General features: G+C 34.1%; 3 pseudogenes; 1 reads left to right on the top strand and 2 right to left on the bottom strand.

The window, feature by feature from the left end:
- Window positions 1-222: 222 nt before the first annotated feature.
- On the bottom strand, window positions 223-824 carry LOC131071535 (NAD(P)H-quinone oxidoreductase subunit 1, chloroplastic-like; annotated as a pseudogene).
- Window position 825: 1 nt separating this feature from the next.
- LOC131071543 (NAD(P)H-quinone oxidoreductase subunit H, chloroplastic-like) lies at window positions 826-2,005 on the bottom strand (annotated as a pseudogene).
- Window positions 2,006-3,853: 1,848 nt separating this feature from the next.
- On the top strand, window positions 3,854-5,776 carry LOC131071536 (NAD(P)H-quinone oxidoreductase subunit 5, chloroplastic-like; annotated as a pseudogene).
- The last annotated feature ends 4,148 nt before the right edge of the window (window positions 5,777-9,924 follow it).

Here is a 9,924-nt window from a genome sequence, read left to right as displayed (position 1 = left end):
CCTCCCCATTGTTGGGCCCCAATGGCTAATATATGAACTGGGGTACACAGTTTTCACTGATTGTGCATGCTCTCACTCTTGTACATGGGGGATGGGACTTAATCATCTTGCTGCAAGATTTGTAAACTATTTGATCTCACCCATATGACTATCTAGTTTTTTGATCGGAATGAAGGAATCCCATTCACTTCTATTTTTCCCCCTTTTTATTTCTACTAATAACTAAAAAGAGGGAAAAATGAATCTCATATTCCAACAAATCACACATAGAGATATAGATAACACACATAAAGCTAAAGGAATTTCATAACTAATAGCTTGAGCAGCAGCTCAGAGACCACCTAAAAAAGAATATTTATTATTTGATCCATATCCTGCTATGAGCAGTCCAAGGGGAGCAATACTTGAAATTGTAATCCAAAAAAAAATGCCTATACTAAGATCCATTAAAATAATGTGGTGACCAAAGGGAATTACTAAATAGCCTAAAAAATAGGTATGACCACTACCGCTGGTCCAATACTAAATAACCAAATATCCCCCCTAGATGGAATAATATCCTCTTTTAGCAGTAGTTTTATTCCATCCGTCAAGGCTTGAATAATTCCCAAAGGACCGGCTTATTCAAGTCCAATGCGTTGTTGTATTCCCACAGATATTTTTCTTTCGAGCCATACAATAACTAATAATCCTATTGTAATTCCCAATAAAAGGATAATTATGTCGATTAGAATCTATATAAGACTAGAAATTTCTCTTGAAAATCCCAATCGAGAAAATAAATTGATAGCTTGTTCTTCAAGATCTGCTATATTAATAACCATTTTAACAATCAACCTCTCCCATAATGATATCTATACTACCCAAAATCGTCATGATATCGGCTTATTTCATCCTTTTAACCAGTTGAGGAGGGATCTACAAATTAATAAAACCAAGTGGTCGAATTTTCCATCTCCAAGGAAAAATATTATCATCTCCTATAAAAAAAATTCCTAGTTCCCTCTTGGGAGCTTCTACTCTCACGTAATGTTCTTGTTTTGATAACTCAAAAGTAGGTGAAGGTTTTTTTACTGATAAATCGAGATTCAAAATCATTCCATTGCGAATCTTTTCCCTTATTTAAACGTCAAACCTCTAAATTCTCATAGGGACCTCCTGGAATTACTTCTAGGGCCTGTCTAATTATTTTTATAGATTCTTTCATTTGCCCAATTCGAAGCAAATAACGAGCTAATGAATCTCCTTTTTGCCATTGGATTTCCCAATCCAATTCATCATACCATTCATAATGATCCACTTTACGAAGATCCCATTGGATTCTGGAAGCTTGTAGCATGGGTCCTGATAAACTCCAATCTATTGCTTCTTCTCTACTAATAATACCTACTCCCTCAACTCGTTTCAAAAAGATAGGATTGTGTGTAATAAGCCTTTCATATTCTGTCACTTTTGGGAAGAAATAATAGCAAAAATCTAATCATTTATCTATCCAACCGTAGGGTAAATCTACAGCTACTCCTCCAATGCAAATATAATTATGCATCATTCGCATGCTCGTGGTAGCTTCAAATAAATCATATATCATTTCCCTCTCTCCTAAAATATAAAATAAAGGAGTCTGCGCACCAATATCAGCCATGAAAGGTCCAAGCCATAACAAATGAGAAGCTATACGACTTAACTCTAGCATAATCATTCTAATATAGCTAGCCCTTTTAGGTATTTGAATATTTTCCAATTTTTCTGGCGCATTAACCGTTATCGCCTCTATGAACATAGTAGCCAAATAATCCCATCGTGTTACATAGGGGAGATATTGAACAATTGTTCGGTTCTCAGCAATTTTTTACATCCCTCTATGTAAATAACCTAATATAGGCTCACAGTCAATAACAACTTCACCATCTAGAGTAACAATCAGTCGAAGAACACCATACATTGATGGATGATGAGGACCCATACTTACCATCATGAGGTCTTTCTCCCTAGCAACCATAATCATAACTCTTCCCCAATTTTTTCAAAAATCAATGAGAACAAAAGAAAGAATGACTCATTAGGATCCAGAATTTAATAAACCATAATTGGATCTTAAAATTTCATTTGAAATTAATGCGGTCCACACATATCTAATTGACAGATTAAACTTTTGTAATGAAGTTTGTCTTTCTTGAACAGATAAATTAGAAGTTGTTTACGTTTATCCACAATTTTCCACAAATCTCTTTGGGAAGAGTAGTCTCTTCCATGTAGGTCCAAATGTTCAGTAAGTCTTTTAATTCGACCAGTTAAATAACATACTTGAGATTCAACATATCCTCTTTGTTCTCTAGGAATCAAAGAGGGGCGAACGGACAAATTTTTTATCATAAAAAAAAATAAAATTCCGAAATTCATATTTATTTCATTTAGAGTAAGAAAAAAGATTGAGATCCATTTCTTTTTGTTCATGGTCCATATATTCCTACGTTTCGATTGAATTTATCTTCGGCATAGAAAAATAAAATGCAACTTTCATAGAATAAAGTGACCATACCAGCAAGATTTAATGTGGGAGCTGGGATTATTAAAAAGAATGATGCACTTTCCTTTTCTATTGGGAAAGAAAAAAAGATGATGAAATGATTCATAAATTTCCCATCTTGAAGTTCAGAGAGAAGGGTTGTAGTGGATTATAGAACCGTGTCCCTTCTACCCGACCATCTTTCCAAGTACCTCCAAGAGACCCTAGAGATTCCCATTGCTCCTCTTGGAGGGTGTACACCACTTCCTCTAATTTATTCATCATTTTCGGGATCTTCTTGTCTATCATTTTCAGAATCTTCTTTTTTGGGCACAATAAAATCGGGGGGTCGAAAATAGTGGTGAAAATTGGATCGAGCCAGAGGGCTTCTTCTCATCCTCTTTGTTCTCATTCCCGCTTATCCTCTTCCTCTGCTATGGAGGATGTTGTGGAAGAAAGAAAACCCTCGGGTTTTCTTCCCAGTGAATTAGTTGTAGGGAATATCTTCCAATCACCATCATCGTAAAGCTCAAGCTCAGAATAAATACACTCACTCTTAACATAAGAAAGAGCTTTTGTTGTGGCCCAATACGCTTTTTTCCTCCAAACATTGTTACGATTTTGTTTTTTTGATTTAGAGGTGCATTTTTCTGGTACGGCCATAAGAATAGTATCCATTTTTATACCTTGATTTTATTTAGAAAAGATATAATATTTATATTGTATACTTTTTTTTTTTTTTTTTGCAAACTTATTATATCTTTAAATTCATTTTTTAGAATATTATATCACATTTTTCTTGCATTTTGCAACCTTATTCATATAATATTGATTAGCAATAGGGGATCCACAATACAAATTGATAATAATTATCAATTCTTACATACGTATATACTCACAAATTTTGAGTAAATGAAAACCCACTATGTCATTTGAACAGATTCAATTATTTCTTATCTTAAGAATTCCAATTGGTTTCATTTTCTATTAAGTTCCATTCTTAATACTACTATTCATCTACAATAGAAAATTTAATAAAATAAAAATGTGTGTGTACATGACTAATAGCGCAGTACCTAAACTGAAAAAGAGTTCCTTCTTGAGCATCTTACAAATATTTGATTAGTATCAGTATTGATCGGTTCCAATCTGGTATTTGCAGAAAAAAGATGAAAAAAGGTCACAATCAATATGAAATTGATACGATTCCATCCCTTCCATCCCATATTCTATCATTCTTCTTTATTCATGATCTATTGTTTTTATTTTGTTCTCTTCAGGATCTAGTGGATTGGAAACCAAGAATGTGGAATATAAAAATATTTAGAATAATCATTTAATCTTCCTATGGAATTTATATACAAATATGCTTGGATCGTGCCTTTCCTTCTGCTTTCAGCTTTTGTACCAATCGGATTAGGCTCCTTATTTTTTCCATGAGCAACTAAAAGTGTTCGTCGTACATGGGCTCTTATTAGCATTTTTCTGTTAAGCGTAGCTATGTTTCTTTCTTTCAATTTGTTCTTGCAACAGATTACCGACGATCCCATCTATCTATATTTCTGGTCCTAGGTTATCAATAATAAGTTTTCATTAGAGTTGGGCTATTTGATTGATCCACTTACTTCCATTATGTTAGTTTTAGTCACAACAGTTGGAACCATGGTTATGATCTACAACGATAATTATATGTCTCATGATAAAACATATGTGAGGTTTTTTACTTACCTTAATTTTTTTAATACTTCTATGTTGGGGCTAGTTATTAGCCCTAATTTATTACAAATATATATATTTTGGGAATTAGTAGGAATGTGTTCCTATTTATTGATAGGTTTTTGGTTTACGTGACCCAATGCGGCTAATGCTTGTCAAAAAGCATTTATAACTAACCGTGCAGGGGATTTTGGACTCTTATTAGGAATCCTAGGTTTTTATTGGGTAACAGGTAGTTTCGAATTTCAATATTTGTCTGAAAAATTAAATGAATTGACTGCCATTGATGGGGTTGGTTCATTTTTTGTTACTTCGTGTGCTTTTCTCTTATTTTTAGGTCCAGTAGCCAAATCTACAAAATTCCCACTTCATGTATGGTTACCTGATGCTATGGAAGGGCCTACTCCTATTTTAGCTCTTATACATGCCGCTACTATCGTAGCAGCAGGAATTTTTCTTGTACCTTGATTGTTTCCTCTTTTTAAAGCTTTACCTTTAATAATGTATCTTATCTCTTAGATAGGGGGAATAACAGCTCTATTGGGAGCTATTATGGCTCTCACCCAAAAAGATCTTAATAGAGGCTTGGCTTATTCTACTATGTCTCAATTAGGTTACATGATGTTATCTCTAGGGATAGATTCCTATCGAATCACTCTGTTCCATTTGATTACACATGCTTATTCCAAGGCATTATTGTTCCTAGGATCCGGATCAGTGATCCATTCCATGGAACCCATTGCTGGATAATGCCCCCATAAAAGTTAGAATATGGCTCTTACGGGTGGTTTGATGAAATATATGCCAATTATAGGAATCACTTTTATTTTAGGGACACTTTCTCTTTCTGGTATTCCACCTTTTGCTTGTTTTTGGTCTAAAGACCAAACTCTTAGTGATAGTAAGTTATATTCTCCCATTTTCGGGGGGATAACTTGGTTCACAGTAGGATTAACTGCCTTTTACATGTTTCATATGTATTTACTCACTTTTGAAGGGGACTTCCGTGTAAATTTAGTTAATTCATATAACAACCATATTACATTATATTTGACTTCTATGTGGGGAGAGGAGGAATCCAGGATATTAAATAGAATGAGAACAGATTCTATGTCGAATCAAATTATAGGAAGGAATAATTCATTTTCCAAAGAAGCATTTAAAATTTTGAATAAGATGGAAGGATTGTACAAAAAGAATAGAGGTTTGGTTGTCACTTATCCTTTCTTTTATAAAGGATCTTTTGCATATCTGAAAGAATCGGGCAAGGCAATGCTATTTCCTTTAGTTGTATTGGGAATATTTACTCTCTTTGTTGGATTAATAGGAGTTCCTTTTTTTTGAAGTGGAATGAGGTATGACATATTATCTCAATGGTTTGATTCATCGATGGCCCCTTTTGATAAGAAACATCCGAAGAATTAGTCCAAATTTTTCATAGACGCAATCCCCTCAGTTGGTATAGCATTTCTCGGTATATTGATTGCCTGTATTCTATATAGACCTATTTACTTCTTATCACATGATGTATATCATAAAACAAATAGCACCTGAAGCTACACAAGTTGTCTCCAAAAGACATGGAGCACAAATGGAGACTTTCAATAAAGATCATATCTAGTTTTATCTCTAGTTTAATTAAGAGGGGTCATGGAAAGAATAGGTTCAAAATCACAATCCATTATGACGGGATGTCTATATAATGCCTCAATATTTATCAATAGTAGATATAAAGTCATCATCATCATTTCGTTTGACGGGATGTCTATATATTATACGTCCTTTGCTTAAATCGTAAAGAGGTAATTCAACTGTCACTCTATCTCCCGGTACTACTCGTATTGTTCAATATCTAATTTTACCTAACACAACTGTTAAAACATCTATATCATTATCTAGATGGACTAAGAACATACCATTAGGATATGCTATCATAACTACACCCTCAACAGTGACAAAATTCTTTTTGGTACCCATTTTAACTAGACTCCTAGTTATTTTACAGTGATTAAAAAAGGAGGAATAGTTATTAACTATGAAATTGATTTCTAAAAGAGAGGAATCATTTAATTATAAAAAAAAAAAGACATTTTAATAGAATTTTAATTGAAAAATAAACATGAATAGCTTTTGTTTGTAAGCTATTACTACTCAATAATATTCATTGAATTATAATGAATTCCATTTTTGTCAGCCAAATTTCTAACACTGAACACTCAATAATGAGTCATTATTGACTCCTATCATCAATAATATCTTTTGTCAATATTATTGATGGCATTTCAATTATTGGAAGCAAAAATGCAATTCAGGCATTTACTTTTTGTTTTGGAGTTACCATAAAATACATAACAATTCCCCTCCTTTTTTTTTTTGTCGAGCTTCTCGATCTGTCATTATTCCTTGCAAAGTAGAAAGGATTGCAATCCCCATTCCACCTAAAACTTTAGGGATCTCTCAAGAATTAGAATAGATTCTCAGACCAGGTTTGCTAATACGCTTTGAAGCGGTTATATATCTCTTTTGCATCCTTCCCCTATATTTTGAAGTTAAAACAAAAAAAGTTTTTTTACCTTCTCGATGTTTCCTAACATCCTCTATAAAACCTTCTCGTAGAAGAATCCTTGTGATGTTCTCGGTAATAATAGTAGTTGCTACTCGAACTATTTTTGTTTTTACCATATCAGCATTTCTTATATAAGTCATTAGATTAGCAATAGTATCATTACCTATGGCAAACTAATTCTTAAGAATTTACAAGCTCAATATAAAGGCATATTTATCTTTTTTTAGGAATATGCCTGACATTACTTCTACATAATTTATCAATATTTATAATACTTCAGGAGCCAATGAGATTATTTTGGTGAAATTCAATTCTCTTAATTCCTTAGTAACTGAACCAAAAACTCGAATTCCTCTTGGATTTCCTTTCTGATCAATGACAACTGTTGCATTGTCATCAGATCATATTATCATTCCATCACTATGTTTAAGTTCTTTACACATATGTATAACTATGGCTCTAACTACCTTTGATTCTTCCAGAGGCATATTAGGTGATGCTTCTTTAACTATAGCGATGATAATATCGCCGATATTAGCGGTGTTACGATTACCTGCTCCTAGCACTCGAATACACATTAATTTTTGGGCTCCACTATTGTCTGCTACATTCAAGTAAGTTTGGGACTGAATCATATTTCCTCCAAAATAATTGTTAACTCGGCAAAAAAAAGTATTTCTTATCAATTCAATAATCTTTTTCTGCCAGAAATATCTCTTTGGTTCGGCATTATTTACGCAAACTAGTAATAAATTTAGTATGTATAGGCATTTTGTACACAACGATTTGAAAAGATGCTCTAGCGATAGTCTCTGATACTCCACTTATTTCATAAAGTATTTGACCTAGTTTGACCACGGATACCCAATATTCTGGAGATCCCTTGGCTTTCCTCCAACCCATACGTATTTCTGCAGGTCTCATTCTAATAGTTTTGTCAGGAAATATACGTATCCATATTTTTACGCCGCGATGGGCATAGTGAGTAATTGCTCGTCGTCCTGCTTCTATCTACCCAGATGTGATCCAAATAGGTTCCAATGCCTAAAGAGAAAATCTACCGAAACAAATGCGATTACCCTGAGAAGATATTCCCTTTATTCTTCCCCTATGTTGGTGATGAAATTTCATTCTTTTTGGGTTCTAGTAAATGGTTGTATAATACTATTTGAATCCCATTTCTATTTTAGAACCAGATATGAAAGTTTCTTCTCATACGGCTCCTTGTGAAGAATCTATGGCAAATTTGGATTCTAAATATTGAGGTCCTAGGAATAAATCTGTATTGACTCATTACACACACACACACACACACACACACACACACACACACATATATATAATATGATAATACAAATACCTCTTTTATTATATATCAGTATTGCCCAATAACTATCTTACAGGCGAATATTAAAATTACCTGTTTAACGAGAATTATCCTATTTACCTACTTTTCAATTAAAATTCTATTCAAATGTCTTTTTTCTTCTTTTTTATAATTAAATGATTCCTCTCTTTTAGAAATCAATTTCATAGTTAATAACTATGAATGTCATAGTTAATAACTATTCCTTCGGTTTGTTGTAGTGATAGCATACCATTCCAAGTGTTCTCCATGGTTTGATGTTCACATTTACATTCTTCCTTCTGCATGTTGCAGCAGTGTGACTGCTACCATGACAGATCAGATAGGTTGCTCTCCAACTGGTTTCCGCTTCATAACCATTTGACCAGTGGTCATGGGTTCTGTATCGGTTTGGGTTTTGATTCATAGGAGGTTCTGGGACAACTCTATTGGATCTTGGTGGATAACTCCCAAAGTTGTTCATAACCGACCTGCACTCAAAATCTCTATGCCCAAACTTGTTGCATGCATAACAGTGACCATTAAATCTACCAGGTCTAGCCACATTGTTTTGAAAATAAGAAAAGTTATTGTAAGGCTTGCTCCTACATACATTGGCAGTATGTCCTTCCTTAAGATAGTTAAAGCAAACAGGTTTAAACTTTTTCTTACCTTTACTTCAGTTTTTGTTATTAGGTGTTGATTGCTTCTTCAGTGCATCACTCTTGGTTCTAGAGGTCTCACCTTCCTCATATCTAGACAAACCAACTCCAGCGGTATCCTTTGATGGTTTTACCGATTCCAGCTTTTGTTCTAACTTAGCAGCACTCCGGTTGAACTTTGCAAGTATCTCTTTTATCTCAGCAAGTTCCTTGGAAAGAGCATCATTGATCTTCATCAAGGTTTCATTTTTCAGAGATAGTTGCATTCAGTTCAGGTTGCATTTCTTCTGTCTCTTCTTTATCTTCCTGCAGATAGGTGGTAATGGTACCGATTTCTTGCTTCAATTTAGAGATCTCATGCTCCTTGTCCTTTACCAAATACTCAGCTTTTCTTCTATTTTCTAGTTCCTGACTCATCCTGATAGTCAGTCCTTCCAACTCCCTCCTCGGGTTAGTTTTGGATTCATTTCATTTCTCCACTTCTCCAACTAGGGCATCCATGTCTGCTTCATCAGAAGAGTTGTTTTCAGTAAGTTCCATCAACTATTCAACAAGCTCTCTTCTCTTGGCTAAATAGGCTTTAAACTTGATCTTGAGTTCATCATAGGCTCTCTCAGATTCATCCAAATGGTGAGTGAGTTCTCTCATGTTGTATTCCCCCATATCTCCTTCCAAGTGGTTAGACTTATAGAAAGGTTGGCTCTAATACCAATTGATGAATACTAAGAGGGGGGATAAATTAGTATACCCAGTAACTTAAACAAACACTTAAGTAGTTTAACTCCAGACCGGTGTAGCAGGTTAAACAATAAACTGATTAGAACATAAACAAGCCAAATAGAAAATAAATCATTCACCCACAGAAGTGAAATCACCATAACACAAGATGTTTTGATGTGGAAACCCAAATGGGAAAAACAACGGTGAGTAAAAATCACAAGTCAACTATCTACAGAATAGTAACCAGACCGGTTAAGGTTAGATCGGTTAAGGTCTTACAATGTTCTTCACCAGAACAGATCTTGTTAGCAATCCAGATCTTTGTTAGGAGATAAGTCTTGTTAGAGACTACCCTGTTAAAGGATTTCAGATTCACAACTGTGAACCACCTTGTTAGAGGATTTACAGT

The sequence above is a fragment of the Cryptomeria japonica genome, chromosome 11 (assembly GCF_030272615.1).
Source record: "Cryptomeria japonica chromosome 11, Sugi_1.0, whole genome shotgun sequence".
NCBI classification, from domain to species: domain Eukaryota; kingdom Viridiplantae; phylum Streptophyta; class Pinopsida; order Cupressales; family Cupressaceae; genus Cryptomeria; species Cryptomeria japonica.
This window is presented reverse-complemented; position numbering and strand designations above follow the sequence as displayed.